Source organism: Lissotriton helveticus, chromosome 5_1 (assembly GCF_964261635.1).
Source record: "Lissotriton helveticus chromosome 5_1, aLisHel1.1, whole genome shotgun sequence".
In the NCBI taxonomy this organism is placed as follows: domain Eukaryota; kingdom Metazoa; phylum Chordata; class Amphibia; order Caudata; family Salamandridae; genus Lissotriton; species Lissotriton helveticus.
This window is the reverse complement of record NC_136065.1, coordinates 1047266383-1047283735: the sequence shown is the minus strand read 5'-3', so window position 1 is coordinate 1047283735 and position 17353 is coordinate 1047266383. Positions and strand designations below refer to the sequence as shown.

The window sequence follows — 17353 nt, the reverse complement described above, 5'->3', positions numbered from 1 at the left end:
GCAGGGCTTGAGCACGAATTGTGCCACCCTAAGGAACCCCTCACAAAGCACATGCAAGACTGCCATTGCATTCTGCTTGTCTTGGTGCAGACAAAAGTGAAATCACAACATGTCGCCTACCACAGCATGTCATATTTGTAAGTCACCCCTACAGCAAGCCTAATAGTCCTAAGGCAGGGTGCTGAATATTACATGTGAGAGCATACCTGCATAAGCAAATATGCCCCTGTGCTGGTCAGTCCTACTACTGCCAGCGCAAGTGGACAGGGAAGCCATTATAAAACATGCGCTGGACATGGACAAAAACGAGTTCCCCAGCTATATGACTGCTTCCCTGAAAATAGGGACGTTTGGTATCAAACATCTTATATTGGTAAACCCTCACTGATGCCAGTTTTGGATTTACCAATATATGTACACAGAGGGCACTTAGATATCATAGCAGCCTCTGGTGTCCTTACTGACTGGTTTCTTCCAGCCTGCCACCTGAGATGCTGTTCTGAACCCCTAGGGTGAGAGCCTTTGCTCTCAGAAGGCCCAGAACAAAAGCCTGTCTGGGAAGAGGATGCAACAGCCCCTTCAACAGGATGACCTGTTGATTTGCCTCCTTTGGACAGAAAGCTTCAAAGGAGAATGGAATACAAATCTGGCACCACTCAAAGGAGAGGAAGCCACCTCAACTGGCCAGAGGCTCCTTGGCCCCTGGACAGGTGGGAAAATCAGCTAGTCAGGTAAGCGTGCCACCTCCAGGCTGGTACCACCCCTAAAGTGGCCTCCTGTAAGGTGGACACTTTTTCAGAAGTACCCATCTTTGTGATCGCATACTTAGGAATTCTGGGACAGGGTTATGCCCACTTTCACCGAGGTCATATAGAGGGTGTAGGAACCCAAAGGGTCAGTAGCCCATTGGCTACTACCCTACACTCCCCTTATGCCCCTAAATTCAGGATTAAGGGAAATCCCTAGCATAAGGGAAGCAGATCTGGACAACCTACGAAAAAGGACGGCACGAAGAACCACAAAAGCACAAGACTGAAGAGAGCACCTGACTTGCCCCCAGTCGTGCTGTCCTATATGCCGTTCTCTGTCGAATCTGCAACAAAGACAACTAGTGCTGCAGCTGTGGGCTTCCCAAAACCAGGAAGGACTGACTGCCTTCAATAAAGACCAAGACCTCCCAAAGACCAGCTGAACGGTTCCCTGCAACTTGCATTACCTCCATAGAAAAGACTCTGAGGCCTCCGGAAAACCGCCAAAACCTGAAGCCACAACTGCACTGGTCCCCTCCGGTCCGAGTTGAAGTGGACCACCGGTGCCAACAAGGTTATCAGCCCTCCAGAGCTAGTCTATTGAATTTCACCCCTCCTGGACTCCACGACGTCGCCTGCACACAGTCCCCCTCAACTGCAACTGGTCTGGAAGGGAAAAACCCACGCCTAATGACATCCCTGCACCAGTCCCTGCCTGCGCCTTGGAGAAGAGGGCCTAAGGTGCCACTCCCCCCGTGATCGCAATATCTGAGCCCACTTGCTGGTTCAGCCCGACTGGCTTTCTAGCCAGAGCCTTCAGAACTCCATTTATAGTGTCCGATCCCCATTGAAATGCAGGAGGCTCCCAAAACTGATTTGCACGCTGCACTCGGCCGCCCTCGTGCGATGGTGGTGTACTGTTAGTGCTACCTTGGTCCTTGCCCACCACTGACCTTAACTCCTGGAGATTGGTCCTGTAAGTCGATGTATTGTACCCGTTTGCAGAACTTGTTCTTCCTTCCATAGGATGACATTGCAGAACTAACAAAACTGCACTATGTCGACTTTTTAAAGTGAAAAGAATTTAGATTTGAAAATGCACTTAACAGAACAATTTTTCGCTGATGCCTAAACATACATAATGAATATGCTACTTACCAGTATGCATCTGTTCTTGGCATGTAGGGCTGCTAACATTCATATCTTAGCATTAGATCGCCGCCTAGTGTTGGGCTCGGATGATTGCACATTGTTGTCCTGGAAGAGTCTTCGAAGTATCCTGAGATAGGTGGCTCCTCCCCTGGACTACAGTGCGCATGGGCATCGGCTCCATCCCCAGATTGTTTTTCGCCATTGTGGCAGAAGATGGAGTGAAAAGTGTAAAGGATGTCCATGCTAATGAATAAATACAATAGTATATCTGCAGCTGCGACAGGCACCGGGGAGGAGGGCGGGCGATATGAATGTTAGCAGCCCTACATGCCAAGAACAGATGCATACTGGTAAGTAGCATATTCAGTTCGAGGCATGTGGGCTGCTAAATTCATATCTTAGCATAGAATACATAGCAGTCCCTCCATCAGCGGCGGTTGCCCGTGCCAGCTGCAGAAACCTGAAAAAGTGTCTTGAGAACAGCCTGTCCTACAGCTGCTTGCTGCTTGGAATGCACATCAACACAGTAGTGTTTTGTGAAAGTATGTGGTGTGACCCACGTGGCTGCTCTGCAAATATCCTCTAAAGGAATGTTCCCTAGGAAAGCCATGGATGCCCCCAGTTTGCGTGTGGAGTGCGCTCTGGGGGGTATTGTTAAAGTGCGCTTGGCTTTTTGATAACATATCTGGATGCACTTAACAATCCACCTGGCTATCCCTGCTTTGGAAATTGGGTTGCCTTTGTGTTGTGGTGCGAAGGCAACAAAGAGTTGTTTTGTCTTTCTAAAGGGTTGTGTTCTGTCTATGTAGTACATCAACGCCCTCCGTACATCTAAGGTATGGAGCATTCTTTCCGCCACCGTTTGCGGGTTTTGAAAGAATGCTGGTAAGTCAATAGTTTGGTTTAGATGAAACTGTGACACCACCTTCGGAAGGAATTTGGGGTTAGTGCGTAGCACTACCCTATTTGGATGAATTTGAATGAATGGCTCTTGGATTGTGAGCGCCTGCAGCTCACTGACACGCCTCAGAGACGTAATAGCTATAAGGAAAGCTACTTTCCACGTAAGGAACTGGAGTTCACACGAGTGCAGTGGCTCAAATGGTGGTCCCATCAGTCTGGTGAGGACGACATTGAGGTTCCACACTGGAGCTGGCGGTGTCCTTGGGGGAATGACTCTTTTCAGACCTTCAAGGAAGGCTTTAATGGCGGGCACTCTGAAGACAGAGAGGTGCTGCCTGTTCTGAAGATAAGCCGCTATGGCGGATAGATGTATCCGAATGGAAGTGTACGCCAGATTGCACTTGTAAAGATGCAACAGATAGCAGATAATGTTGGGGATAGATGCATCAAGCGGGTTGATGTCATTGGCTGTACAGTAGATGACAAAACGCTTCCACTTTGCGGCATAGCATGCTCTAGTAGTTGGTTTCCTCGCCTCCTTGATGATGCTCATGCATTCTGGAGGCAGGTTAAGGTACCCAAACTCTAGGACCTCAGGAGCCAGATCGCCAGGTTGAGCTGTTGCGGATCTGGATGCTGAATTTCTCCATGGTTCTGCGTCAAAAGACTGGGTGTGAGACGCAGTCTTTGATGCGGCACCACTGAGAGTTCGAGGAACGTGGTGTACCATGCTTGGCGCGCCCACGTTGGAGCAACTAGGATGAGAGTCATCTCGTGCTGCCTTAGCTTTCTTGCGACCAGCGGTATTAGAGGGGCTGGCGGAAAAGCGTACGCAAATTTGCCTGACCAGTTCATCCATATCGCATTCCCCTGCGACTGTGGGTGAGGGAACCTGGCGGCAAAGTGTTGGCATTTTGCGTTCTCTTTTGTGGCAAACAGGTCTATCTCCGGATGACCCCACTGCTGGAAGTACGGGTGGAGGACAGATGGGTGTAACTCCCACTCGTGCATTTGATGGCTGTACCTGCTGAGCAGATCTGCCATCTGATTGTCCTTTCCTGGGAGGTGTTCTGCCATGAGGAAAATGTTCCTCTGAATGGCCCACTTCCACATGCTCTGAGCCAGATGAGACAGCTGTGGCGAGTGGGTGCCTCCCTGCTTTTGAATGTAGTACATCGCGGTCATGTTGTCCGTCCGGACTAGCACGACCTTGTTGCACAGATGTACTATGAAGGACTTGAGCGCCATGAAGATTGCCATCAGTTCCAGATAGTTGATGTGCATCTTCTGTTGCTGCGTTGACCATAGTCCCTGCACTGTGTAAGTGAGCACATGAGCTCCCCATCCCTGGAGAGATGCGTCCGTTGTCAGGACAATCTGCGGCACAGGCTCTTGGAACAGTCGGCCCTTGCAAAGGTTGTGTGGAGTCCACCAATGCAGAGAGTCGTATGCCCGACTGGTAACCAACACTAGGTCTGTCAATTGTCCACGAGCCTGTGTCCACTGATTCGCTAAGCACTCCTGGAGCGGGCGCATGTGTAGCCGTGCGTGAGGGACTATGAAGATGCAGGAGGCCATCATGCCTATCAACTGCATGAACACTCTCGCTGGAAGCGAGTGTTGTGGCCTGAACCTTTGGATCAGGGCCTGCATGCTGTCTATCCTGACTTGGTATGGCTGAGCCATGGCCGTCAGGGTGTTGATCGTTGCACCTAGGAACTGCCGGACATGTGCCGGCTGAAGATGCGATTTTGGGTAGTTTAGGGAGAAACCCAGATCGTGAAGAAGGTGAATTGTAGTTGACATGTCCGCGGCGCACTGCTGCTCTGACTTGGCTTGTACGAGCCAGTCGTCTAGGTAGGGGTAGACATGGATGTTCTGCCTCCTGAGGTGCGCCGCTACTGTCGCCAGACACTTGGTGAACACCCTCGGGGCTGTTGTGACTCCGAAGGGTAGGACCTTGAACTGGTAGTGCCTGCCTTGAATAGTGAACCTGAGGTATTTCCTGTGTGACGGGTGAAGCGGAATGTGGAAATACGCATCCTTGAGATCTAAGGTTGCTAAGAAGTCTCCTTGGTTTAGCAAGGGAAGAATCTGTTGCAGTGTAAGCATGTGGAAATGTTCCGATAGTATGTACAGGTTGAGGGGGCGTAGATCTAGAATGGGTCTGAGAGATCCGTCCTTCTTTGGAATAAGGAAGTACAGGGAATATACCCCTGTGCCTTCCTCTCCCACCGGCACTTGCTCGATTGCTCCCTTTTGCAGCATCACCACCACTTCCTGCTGCAATAAGAGCAAGTGCTCTGCGGACATAGGCCTTTGCCTTGGCGGGATGTTGGGTGGAGTGGACTTTAATTCTAGGCAATAACCATACTGGACTAGTTGTCGCACCCACCTGTCTGTGGTGATGTTTTTCCAGACGGGCAGGAACTGCTGCAGTCTCCCCCCGACAGGTGTTAGGTGGTCGGGGTGCAGTGACAGAGAGTCACTGTTTGCTTGGAGTAGAGGAGCGGGGGTTGTTGTTTCCTCTGCCGCGACCTCTGTTGCTGTTATTCCTGTAACCTCCCTTGTTCTGTTTCGTGAACGAGGATTGTGCCCCACCTTTTGAGAACTGGGATTGTTGACCCATTTGTCCTCTGGTGACCCCACGTGCACCTGAGCGACGAAAATTGCTGCCACGAAACTGTTGAGACTGCAGGGCCCCCATGGATTTAGCAGTTTCCGTGTCCTTTTTTATTTTCTCTAGGGTGGTGTCAACATCTGGACCAAACAGACTATCAGGATTGACCGGTTGATTAAGAATTGTTGTCTGAATATCCGGTTTAAAGCCTGAGATGCGTAGCCACGCCTGTCGTCTCAGCATAACGCTAGTGTTGACAGCCCTAGCAGCTGTGTCTGCAGCGTCAAGCGCACACTTGATGGCTGCGTTTGAGATTAGCTTCCCTTCGTTAATGAGCAGTTGTGTAGCTTCTTGGAACTGTGGAGGCAGGTGTTGTACAACCTGTTCTAGGGTATCGTAGTGTGCCCTATCGTAACGCGCCAAGAGCGCCTGTGTATTGGCGATGCGCCAAAAGTTTGATGCCTGTGCAGCCACTCTTTTGCCCCCTGCCTCTAGCACTTTGGACTCCTTATCCGGGGGAGGAGCTTCACCCGTTGTCTGGGAGTTGGCACGTTTCCTGGCATTGGCGACCACAAGAGAGTCCAGTGGCAATTGTCCCCGGATGTAGGCGGGGTCCGCAGGTGCAGGCCTGTACTTCTTTTCAATGCGAGGGTTGACCACTCTCGCTCTTGTAGGCTCCTTAAAAATGTCCCCAGCATGTTTGAGGACTCCTTTTAGCATAGGAAGTGTCTTTACTGTCCTTTCAGAGACTGAAAAGGTGTCGAAAAGGAAGTCTTCCTCAACCGGGTCGGCATGCATGTCCACATCATGATTGGCTGCCGCCCTTTCAAGTAGTGCATGAAAGCCTGCTGAGTCCTCAGTCGGGGATGCACGTGCATTAAAGAGCTGCGGGTCCTGCCCCACACCCTGGGTGTTCTGGTCACCAGTGTCATCGTATGAATCCGGTTGTGCATCAGGTTCATCGATAGGGAAATTGTACTGCTCGTCCTCATCATACCCCTCACCCGCAGAGTGTTCTGGGGAGGGAGTAGGGCTCCGTCTTGGAGGAGGCTGGATTGGCTCCGTGAGGCCTGAGGCGTCAAGGGGCACTTTCTTCTTTTTCAGTGGGATGACATAGGAGTCCACTGGCTCCGAAGTGATTTTCCTCTTATAGAGGGTCAGCTTGCCTGTGTCAGCGTCGATGAAATGCTCTGAATCGTCTTCTGATTCGAGTACCCGACGTGGAAGCGGGCCAGCCGGCGAAGAAACTTGTTTCGGAGCCGATTTGGTTGAAAACGCTTTCGGCGCCTCCTTAGGTGGCAAAAGAAAGAGAAGTTTCCCAGAAGGCTTTGCCGGAGTGTCCTTTTGCGGCGATGGTATCGGAGCCGACGGGGCAAAGGCTTTCTCCCTGATTCTTTGCAGTGAGTCTGCAATGAGGGACGTCTCACTCACAGTGGGTTTCGTCGCTGACGAGGATGGTCTGATCGGTCCCTCGGATCCGACGTCCTTGTGGGCCTTGTGCGCTTTGGGCGCGGAACCCGTCTTCAGCGCCTCCGATTCCTGAGTCCGGGGCGCAGACTTCTTGTGCGTAGCCTCCTTGGAGCCGACTTTGGCGGGCTTGGACGGCGTCGTAGCCGCTGACCCGTGCCGACCATCTTTTTTGGAGGACCCCTCCTCAGGCGTCGGTTTCGATTTTGCAGCATCGGAATCGACGGACTTCTTCGGCTTCTGCGGACCGGAGGTCGACGGAGCCGATGGGGTAGCGGGCACCGTCTTTTTCACCGGCAAGGCAGCCATCTTAGGGACACTCGAGTCCTTAAGTTTCGGTTTCGGTTTCGGGTCGGCCATTTTAGGTGTTGTCGATCCCGATGGTTTCAGTTTCGTTTTCGAAACAGTCTGCTCAGCAAGTGAGTCCGTAGCCGGGCCCGAAGGCGGGGCTGTGGCTTGCGGCAACGGGTCTTGGGTAAGGCCGACAGGCGATCCCGTGTCCCGGTCGGTATCTTCGTAACCTTCGGGGCAGAGCTCGTCCCCCGAGCTGTCTGCCGCGGCCCCATAAATCTCATCGTCGTCTCCTACCTCTTCGACGTATTCAAGGCCTTGACCCGCGACTCCGTCGTCGTCTCCCGGATCCGCCTCGACCTCCGTCTCCGGCGGGGAGATTTGTAGAAGGTGACCCTGGACCTCTTCGTCTTGGTCGCCGAAGATGTTCTCCGGATCCGGGGCCGCTTGCTTAGCTTCCAAGCGCACCGCGCGCCGAAGCTTGAGAGTTTTCTTTGAGCGGAACTGCGCACACAATTTGCACTTTCCGTCGTCGTGGTCAGGCGAAAGGCACTTGTTACAGACGGGGTGTAGATCGATGTGTGGGTACTTGGACCCACAGAGCGGGCAGTACTTAAACGGGCTCCGCTCCATGTCCGAAAAGGCTTGCAGTCGTGTCGCGATGAGAAGGCCTCAAAGTTCAGAGAGCGAAGAAAACTCCGCTTATTCCGGCTCCAAGAGACGGAAGACTCGAGACCGTGCGCAGACAATACCGACGCAAGGAAATCGAGGCCTTTTGGCCGCTAAAAGTTAGTTTTACTTGGTTCCGACAGTAAGACGTCGAGACCACATCCGAACCCAATGGCGGAAAAAAACAATCTGGGGATGGAGCCGATGCCCATGCGCACTGTAGTCCAGGGGAGGAGCCACCTATCTCAGGATACTTCGAAGACTCTTCCAGGACAACAATGTGCAATCATCCGAGCCCAACACTAGGCGGCGATCTAATGCTAAGATATGAATTTAGCAGCCCACATGCCTCGAACATATACTTACTATTTTTATAAATTGGTGGGGATCTCCATCTTGAGTTGTGTTGTCATTATTAATCATTGTGTACATTTTCAAATGTCTTGCACTCCTCTGTGTTAAGCCTAATACTACTGACCACTCTACCCCCTAACAGAGCACTTTGGGATTGCATAGGAAGCCCCTAACCACTCAAAAGGGAACCACTGGACTCTTTAAATGGTATATTAAATTCTTGATATACCACATATAAAGAGACCGCTTCCTACATGTATACTGCACCAGAGGCAAAGGAGATTCTATTTTGTACCATGAGGGGCTGTTGTGAAGGTAGAAGTGTTTGTCAACTAGAAAAGCTTTGCTGGGAAAGGTCTTGTGTCCAAGGACTCACGGCTATTGGGCCAAATAACTCATAACATTCCTGTGTCTACAAAAGGAAAGGCCTCCTAGAAGACAATCACATTCAGACCAATTTAGCAAATGGGAAAAAAAATCAATACATCAGTTAACACCTTCAATGCTACAGCAATTCCCCCCTGGTGCTGAACTCTGCAGATCCCCATTGTTCGTCATGAGCACACGAGCAGTGTACTGCATGACGAGCTGAGCTCGTCATGAGCATGGAAGGGGTTAAAGTATCTCGACAGGGTCAGAAGCAAAGCTAAAAAAAAGTACTGTAAGGTAGAGCCTCGAACCTGCTACTACTAAATAGGCTCCGCAGTAACAGTGGACAAAACCAACGCAGCCTGAGTTTTGCTTAGTAAGAGGTGTATTACACATTATAGAGGAAATCTGTATTAAAGTGCAGTTTCGGCCCACTTAGGCCTACAGGGTCCAATGAGGGTCCGCTCTAGGGATAAACATGTACCTCAGCAGGCCTCGCAGCCCTAAGCCATGCATTATATTACATGTGAGGGTATATCTGCATGACCAGACATATATTTAATGGGCACTGGTAATTACGAGTTCCCAAGCTACATGATTGCTTTACTGAAACCTATGGTGTTTGGTATCTGTTTGAATAAACTGTACGGTTGCCAGTTAAAGATTTATTATGACATGTACCCAGAGGGCACCTTAGAGGTGCCCCCTGAAAAACCGACCACCATCTAGTGTGCTGGCTGACTGGTCTCAACCAGCCTGCCACCACAGACATGTTTCTGGCCCCCTGCAGGTGAGACCCTATGCCCTCGGAGACCAGAAACAGAGCCTGCTCTGGAGGGTGGTGTTCAGTCCACCTCCAGCAGTATGGGTAGTGAGTCAGTTCAAGGACAGGGGCGTAAACGACCCTGCCACCATTGAAATGTAACCCGGGCTTCCCCCAGACCTGGGAGATGCCAATGCCTTTTTTTCGTTTTTTTGAGGGGGGGGGGTCTTTAAATAGTTTTATAGAGGACAAACTAGACCTGAAGATATCCGGTATCAGAGCTCTTTACATGAGCACCAGTTTCGTTACAGATGGACACGACACATTCATTTTTGTTAGTCATGGAGAGATTAAGTGATTTGCCCAGAATCACAGGATGTGGAGCGTTATTGCAGACACTCGAACCCGGTTCCCAAGCTTCGAGGTCGACTGCTCTAGCCGTAAGGCAGAGGTAAAAGTAGATAGCACCTTACTCTCTATTTGTGATAGTGTGGGCGAGCAGTAAGGCTTTATCAGAGGGTAGTGTTAAGCATTTGTTGTACACACTCAATCAGCAAATGAGGTCGCACACTCAAAAACTGAATTCAAACCAATTTGTTTGTATCAAAAATATTATTTCTAGAACCAAGCCAACCCTGGTGCAGGTAAGTGAAATAATACTTTGCAAAATGAATGCAATGTTTTACAATTGAATGCAGGTTCAAATGCAGTGGATTGAAATAAGTCAATATGTTGAAATTATTTTGTACATTACTTTTTAGATTACTTTTTAAGTTACTTTTTCTACTCAGTGTGATATGCCTATATATCACACTGGGACATTTCCTAAAGAAAAGGTAAGTAAATCAGATTTTGTACTGTTGCAGTTTTTCATACAAATCAACTCCACACTTAAAACATTTTTCAAAGAAAAACAGTCAATGTATTCCTATGGAGATAAATGAAGTTATCGATTAACAGGTAAGTTCTTTGTTGAGGGAGTTGATATGCTGGGGTTAGAAGCAGGGTCGAAGATGCACTCTTAGAACACCCTCAGCAGCACCAGGATGGCCAGGTGCAGAGTGTTGAGGCCTTATGTTACCCAATGGGGGATAGGGGGCCTCCGGTTGGTGGCTGCTCACAAGCAGGCCACATGGTAGTGGGAGCAAAGCTCCTGGTGTTATACTCAGGGCAAAGGGGATCCAAGTTAGCACCCAAAGTACACCTGCAGTGGCGCAAGAGCGGCTGGGTGCAGGGTGCTATTTTGGCGTCGGGTGCCCTGCTTTCAATGGGGATTCTCCAGTTGAAACAAAGACTGTAGGCTCTGGGACGAAGATCTTCTGGAGGTGACCAACGGTTGAAGAGGTAAGTTGGGATGCCTGGGGATGCTGGGACACCGTCGGTTGGGCCACCCAAGGCCATGGGACGTCAGTCTTTAGGCGTCGGGTTTTCTTCTTACCAGCTCCGGTCGCAGTCGGGGTGGTTCCACAAGAAAGAGGCTGCAGGCTTTGCTTGAAGATTCAAGGCAGGTCAGTGATCACCCAATCTCCAGGTCAGTTTTGCCGGGGACACCTCCATGTGGGGTTGGGCCACTCGAACTCCAGCCATGGGCGTCGGATGCAGAGTGGTGCAGACTCTCGGATTTGGCCAGAGTCTGTGGGTTAGCAAATACAGTGCTCACGGGAGACAAAGTCTTTCTTGTGGGAGGAAGCGCAGGTCCTTCTGGTTCTTGAGGCTGCTGGTTGCAGGACACACTGGGATTTAGCTGTAGCAGGTTGGAGGTGAGAACAGGACGGTAGGGCTGTGGCTAAGTCAGTGGGTGTCCTCCTCATCTTAATTTCAGCATGGCTCTCTGGACCTTGTTCTCTTCTTGGTCGTTTCTTGTTTGAGTAGGCAAGGTTCAGCGTTATGGGTAAGTAAAAGGTAGGGGCCAATGGGTTTCTTCCTTGGGGTGGGTAAAACCCCCTAGTATGCCACCCTCCAGTAGTATGGGGGCATATGCCTCACTCTGGTCGGCTGGTTCCCCCCATCTGCAAGATGGCGCGGACTGAGTGTTGTGCTTGACCTTGCCTTCCCTACCTGAGGGGTGGGGTTGGCAAAGGTGGGCACACCTCCCTTGCTCACTTGGTTTTCCCGCCGATTCTCCCGCCCAAAGTGGGGGTCAGAATCGGCGGGGGCCAGTTGCTGGAAGCAATAAAGGCCTGGGGAAGCTCACAAAGGCAGCAAGCCTTCGAAGCTTCCCCTTCATGGACCCTGCCCATCCTGGGGGAGGAGGTTTGCCACCTCATCCCAGGATGTGCATGGTTTCAGACCCCCGAGAGCAGCAGGCTCTCGACCCAGGCATCCAGAAACATCTCTGGTGGTGGTAGCTGGTGAGCAGCCACACAGCCTGGACAGTGTTAGGTCGTTTTTCAGGGGGCATCTGTGTGCACTTTTCATGAAATCCTACACTCCCACCAGTGTGGGTTTAATGTGCTGAGAAGGAGTAGTTTCTGTCCTGTAACTCCAGTTCTGTAGTAGGGGTAGCTCTGTTATAGTCATAATCTAGTGAATAGTCCTGCCCATGTGCGTGGACCCCGGAGCAATCAAAAATAATCTCTTAAGGTGTCGAAAAATGCAGAAATGCACAGACACTTGAGAGAATTTAAAGACAGATAATGCAGCCTATATCCACAGGCTACACTGTCCAGTACTTCAACTAGAAATTCCACCAAAAATCCACAAACAGCAAAGCCTGTCCAGATTTCCCTTGCTTTAACAGCAACATCCCTCTGGAATGATCGAGAGGAGGACATGGACAGACAAACCCCATAGGCTGCCATTATGTGGCTCAGAACAGGATACTGTGCCTTTAAGAGAACTTTCCAGAACTTCACAGTATCCCAGAAAGCACTGCAGGTCCCTTTTACTTTCAGTTCTTTTTGAAGGCGTAACACGCCAGACCTGTAGCATTCCTTACATGAATATCTCTCTCCACCGGGGAGGCGGGAGGGCGCTTATGACTATAACAGAGATACCCCTACTACAGAACTGGAGTTACAGGACAGATAGCCGCATGAGTGACGTATTTAGATGAAATATTTTCGCCGATATTCACACAACTGGGCTCCCCCATATGTAACTCCCAACGCAATCTCCATAGTGCTCCAATTAGTAATATATGCACGCTCCCTCTCAATCTCTTTATCAAAAACGCCCTATGCTCTAAAAACTAGTATTAACATGCCTAGTACACCTAACTCTTTGTCTTTTTACATTCAGATAAACAAAATGTCAAAAAAGTAATACCGCAGAAAATAACACCTCTGAAATCAGTAACCATCAGGTAACTATATCTCTCTGTGGTTTTTCATTTTATGATATCCTTTGAACTACACAGATACTTAACTGACTGCTCTTACCCCTCCACCCTTATAGAATTCACTTCGCACGTGCAACAGTCTCCTGACTCCATCACCCGACAGGAACCGCAATTAATATTCTTAAAGGGATGTCCAATCTGGAAACTGAGCTCATACCCTAAAGATATTACTTACCCAAACCGGTACTTGCAGTACCCTAATCATAGGTAAATTCATCCCCTTTATGTCAGTACGACACAATATAATTTGAGTAACACATCTTTTCAAGCACTGGAGTTTGCCTTTCTGAGCACATTAGGTGATTCATCGCTATGGGAAATTACTTTGCTCGGCATAACACCACTCTCTCTGGGTTTCCTCTGTCTTTCCCCTTTTCCTCTCTCGACCAGAACCCTATGACCACTTATAATTAAAATGGGCACAGGGTACCAACTATAGCTATGAGTACTAATACAATGTAAATTAATGAAACTTTGTACATAGCCGATGCCACTGATCTGCAAATGTCAAAACAAACCAGTAACAATGATATTTATATATGTCTTTCTTTGTTTACTTTTACAGAAAATTGCACTTTGCCCTCCATTTGTAATTCTATAAATATTTATGTTTTTTTGCTCACACTGTTCTTGGCCCTGAGGAAGGTGACATTCACCGAAACGTACGTCGGCCTAACATCTACTTGTTGTGGATACTTTTTGGTCAACTCCACCAACACCATCAGAACTTTATCATCTGGTTCTTTGAGTTCCCAACTTAACACACCTTAGAGCTGTCACTTATGTTTGTTCTATGTTGTGCTTCAGTTAGTATTTGAGTCTGTGTTGATAGGTTGTTTTTCTTACAAATAGGAATGGTATGATTGATTTACAAGTATGCAAGTATGAGTGGTAAAAATAGCTACTATTAGAGGGCACACTTTCAGCTTCAGAATCTCATCGTTTTTTGTGGAGAAAAAATATGTATATAAAAGTGATGTATTTCTGACTGACGATAAAATGTTAAGTTGTACAGATGCATGTAAGTTCTTTTAATGAAATATTTTTCTAAAAAAATAATAAACATATATGTTTTCATAATATTGTGAAACTTTCCTCTTTGGCATCCGCTTCTAATATTTTAAGATTTATTCAATGCTAAAAGAAATATAGGTCCATATTTGAGGTTGTATACTTCTCTGCTTGGTTTGTTTCTCCCCCCTCGGGACCTGAAATTAATTGGGAGTACTCTTTCTTACCACACGTTACAGGACAGAAACTACTCCTTCTGTAGTAGGGGATCTCTGTGTATAGTCATAATCTAGTGAATAGAATGGCAAGCCCATCCCCACACCAAAGCAGCGGTGGAGAAAAGAGAAATAACACCACTACTGTGCGAATAGATTTCGCAGCGAAGCCTGCCCAACCTGAGCGTCTGCCCTGGCATCAGTCTCCAGACAGTAATGCTTAGCAAAGGTATGGACCGACTTCCAAGTGGCCGCCTTTCAGATTTCTGCAATTGGAACATTACGGAGCAAAGCAGTCGTGGCAGCTTTGCCCCTGGTGGAATGAGCCTTAGGTTTACCCCCTAAGGTCTTACCAGCTTTTTGGTAACACAACTGTATACAGGACACAATCCACCTAGAAATAGACTGTTTAGAGGTAGCAAGGCCTGTCCTGACTGATCCATAATTGATAAACAATTGATCCGACCTACGAATATCTTTGGTTTTATCCAGATAAATGAATATGCTACTTACCAGTATGCATCTGTTCTTGGCATGTAGGGCTGCTAACATTCATATCTTAGCATTAGATCGCCGCCTAGTGTTGGGTCCGGATGATCGCACATTGTTGTCCTGGAAGAGTCTTCGAAGTATCCTGAGATAGGTGGCTCCTCCCCTGGACTACAGTGCGCATGGGCATCGGCTCCATCCCCAGATTGTTTTTAGCCATTGTGGCAGAGATGGAGTGTAAAATGTAAAGGATGTCCATGCTAATGATTGAATGCAAGAGTATGTCTGCAGCTGCGACAGGCACCGGGGAGGAGGGTGGGCGATATGAATGTTAGCAGCCCTACATGCCAAGAACAGATGCATACTGGTAAGTAGCATATTCAGTTCGAGGCATGTGGGCTGCTAAATTCATATCTTAGCATAGAATACATAGCAGTCCCTCCATTAGCGGCGGTTGCCCGTGCCAGCTGCAGAAACTTGAAAAAGTGTTTTGAGAACAGCCTGTCCTACAGCAGCTTGCTGTTTGGAATGTACATCAACACAGTAGTGTTTAGTGAAGGTATGTGGTGTAACCCACGTGGCTGCTCTGCAAATGTCTTCTAAAGGAATGTTCCCTAGGAAAGCCATTAATGCCCCCAGTTTGCGTCTGGAGTGCGCTCTTGGGGGTATTGTTAAAGTGCGCGTTGCCTTTTGATAACATATTTGAATGCACTTAACAATCCACCTGGCTATTCCTGCTTTGGAAATCGGGTTGCCTTTGTGTTGTGGTGAGAAGGCAACAAAAAGTTGTTTTGTTTTCCTGAAGTGTTGTGTTCTATCTATGTAGTACATCAACGCCCTCCGTACGTCTAAAGTATGGAGCATTCTTTCTGCCACCGTTTGCGGGTTTTGGAAGAATGCAGGCAAGTCAATGGTTTGGTTAAGATGAAACTGTGACACCACCTTCGGAAGGAATTTGGGGTTAGTGCGTAGTACTACCCTGTTTGGATGAATCTGTATGAATGGCTCTTGTATTGTGAGCGCTTGAAGCTCACTGACGCGTCTTAGTGAAGTGATAGCAATAAGGAAAGCCACTTTCCACGTTAGGAACTGGAGTTCACATGAATGTAGTGGCTCAAAAGGTGGTCCCATCAGCCTGGTGAGGACCACATTGAGGTTCCACACTGGAGCTGGCGGTGTCCTTGGGGGAATGACTCGTTTCAGACCTTCAAGGAAGGCCTTAATGGCAGGCACTCTGAAGACAGAGAGATGCTGCCTGTTCTGGAGATGAGCTGCAATGGCGGATAGGTGTATCCGAATGGAAGTATACGCTAGGTTGCACTTGTAAAGATGTAACAGATAGCAAATGATGTTAGGGATAGATGCATCTAGCGGGTTTATGCTATTGGCTGTACAGTAAATGACGAAACGCTTCCATTTCGCAGCATAGCATGCTCTGGTAGTTGGCTTCCTTGCCTCCTTGATGATGTCCATGCATTCTGGAGGCAGGTGAAGATAGCCAAACTCTAGGACTTCAGGAGCCAGATCGCCAGGTTGAGCTGTTGCGGATCTGGATGCTGAATGTCTCCATGGTTCTGCGTCAAAAGCCTGGGCGTTAGGCGCAACCTTTGATGCGGAACCACCGAGAGTTCCAGAAACGTGGTGTACCATGCTTGGCGCGCCCACGTTGGAGCAACTAGGATGAGTGTCAATGAGTGCTGCCTTAGTTTTCTTGCCACCAGCGGTATCAGAGGTGTTGGTGGAAAAGCGTACGCAAATTTGCCTGACCAGTTCATCCATATCGCATTCCCTTGCGACTGTGGGTGAGGGAACCTGGCGGCAAAGTGTTGGCATTTTGCGTTCTCTTTTGTGGCAAACAGGTCTATCTCTGGATGACCCCACTGCTGGAAGTACGGGTGGAGTACTGATGGATGTATCTCCCACTCGTGCATCTGATGGCTGTGTCTGCTGAGCAGATCCGCCATCTGATTGCCCTTGCTCGGGAGGTGTTCTGCCATGAGGAAAATGTTCCTCTGAATGGCCCACTTCCACATGCTCTGAGCCAGATGAGACAGCTGTGGCGAGTGGGTGCCCCCCTGCTTTTGAATGTAGTACATCGCGGTCATGTTGTCCGTCCGGACTAACACTACCTTGTTGGACAGATGTACATTGAAGGACTTGAGCGCCATGAAGATTGCCATCAGTTCTAGATAGTTGATGTGCATCTTCTGTTGCTGCGTCGTCCATAGTCCCTGCACAGTGTAAGCGAGCAGATGAGCTCCCCATCCCTGGAGAGATGCGTCCGTTGTCAGGATAATCTGTGGTACTGGCTCCTGGAACGGTCGGCCCTTACAAAGGTTGTGTGGATTCCACCAATGCAGAGAGTTGTATGCCCGACCGGTAACCAACACTAGGTCTGTCAGTTGTCCCCGAGCCTGTGTCCACTGATTTGCTAAGCACTCCTGGAGCGGACGCATATGCAGACGTGCGTGAGGGACTATGAAGATGCAGGAGGCCATCATGCCAATCAACTGCATGAACACTCTCGCTGGAAGCGAGTGTTGTGGACTGAACCTTTGGATCAGAGATTGCATGCTGTTTATCCTGACCTGGTTTGGCTGAGCCATGGCTGTCAGGGTATTGATCGTTGCGCCCAGAAACTGCCGGACATGTGCCGGCTGAAGGTGCGACTTTGGGTAGTTCAGCGAGAAGCCCAGATTGTGGAGGAGGTGAATGGTAGTTGACATGTCCGCGGCGCACTGTTCTGACTTGGCTTGCACGAGCCAGTCGTCCAGGTAGGGGTAGACATGGATGTTCTGCCTCCTGAGGTGCGCCGCTACTGTCGCCAGACACTTGGTAAACACTCTCGGGGCGGTAGTTACTCCGAAGGGTAGGACTTTGAACTGATAATGCTTGCCTTGGATAGTGAACCTGAGATATTTTCTGTGGGACGGGTGTAGTGGAATGTGGAAATAAGCATCT

General features: G+C 49.1%; 1 protein-coding gene across 1 annotated transcript in view; it reads right to left on the bottom strand.

Annotated features, from left to right (window-relative positions):
• RRP12 (ribosomal RNA processing 12 homolog) overlaps positions 1 to 17353 on the bottom strand; it is a 521209-nt gene that overhangs the window by 332591 nt on the left and 171265 nt on the right. The window lies entirely within an intron of this gene.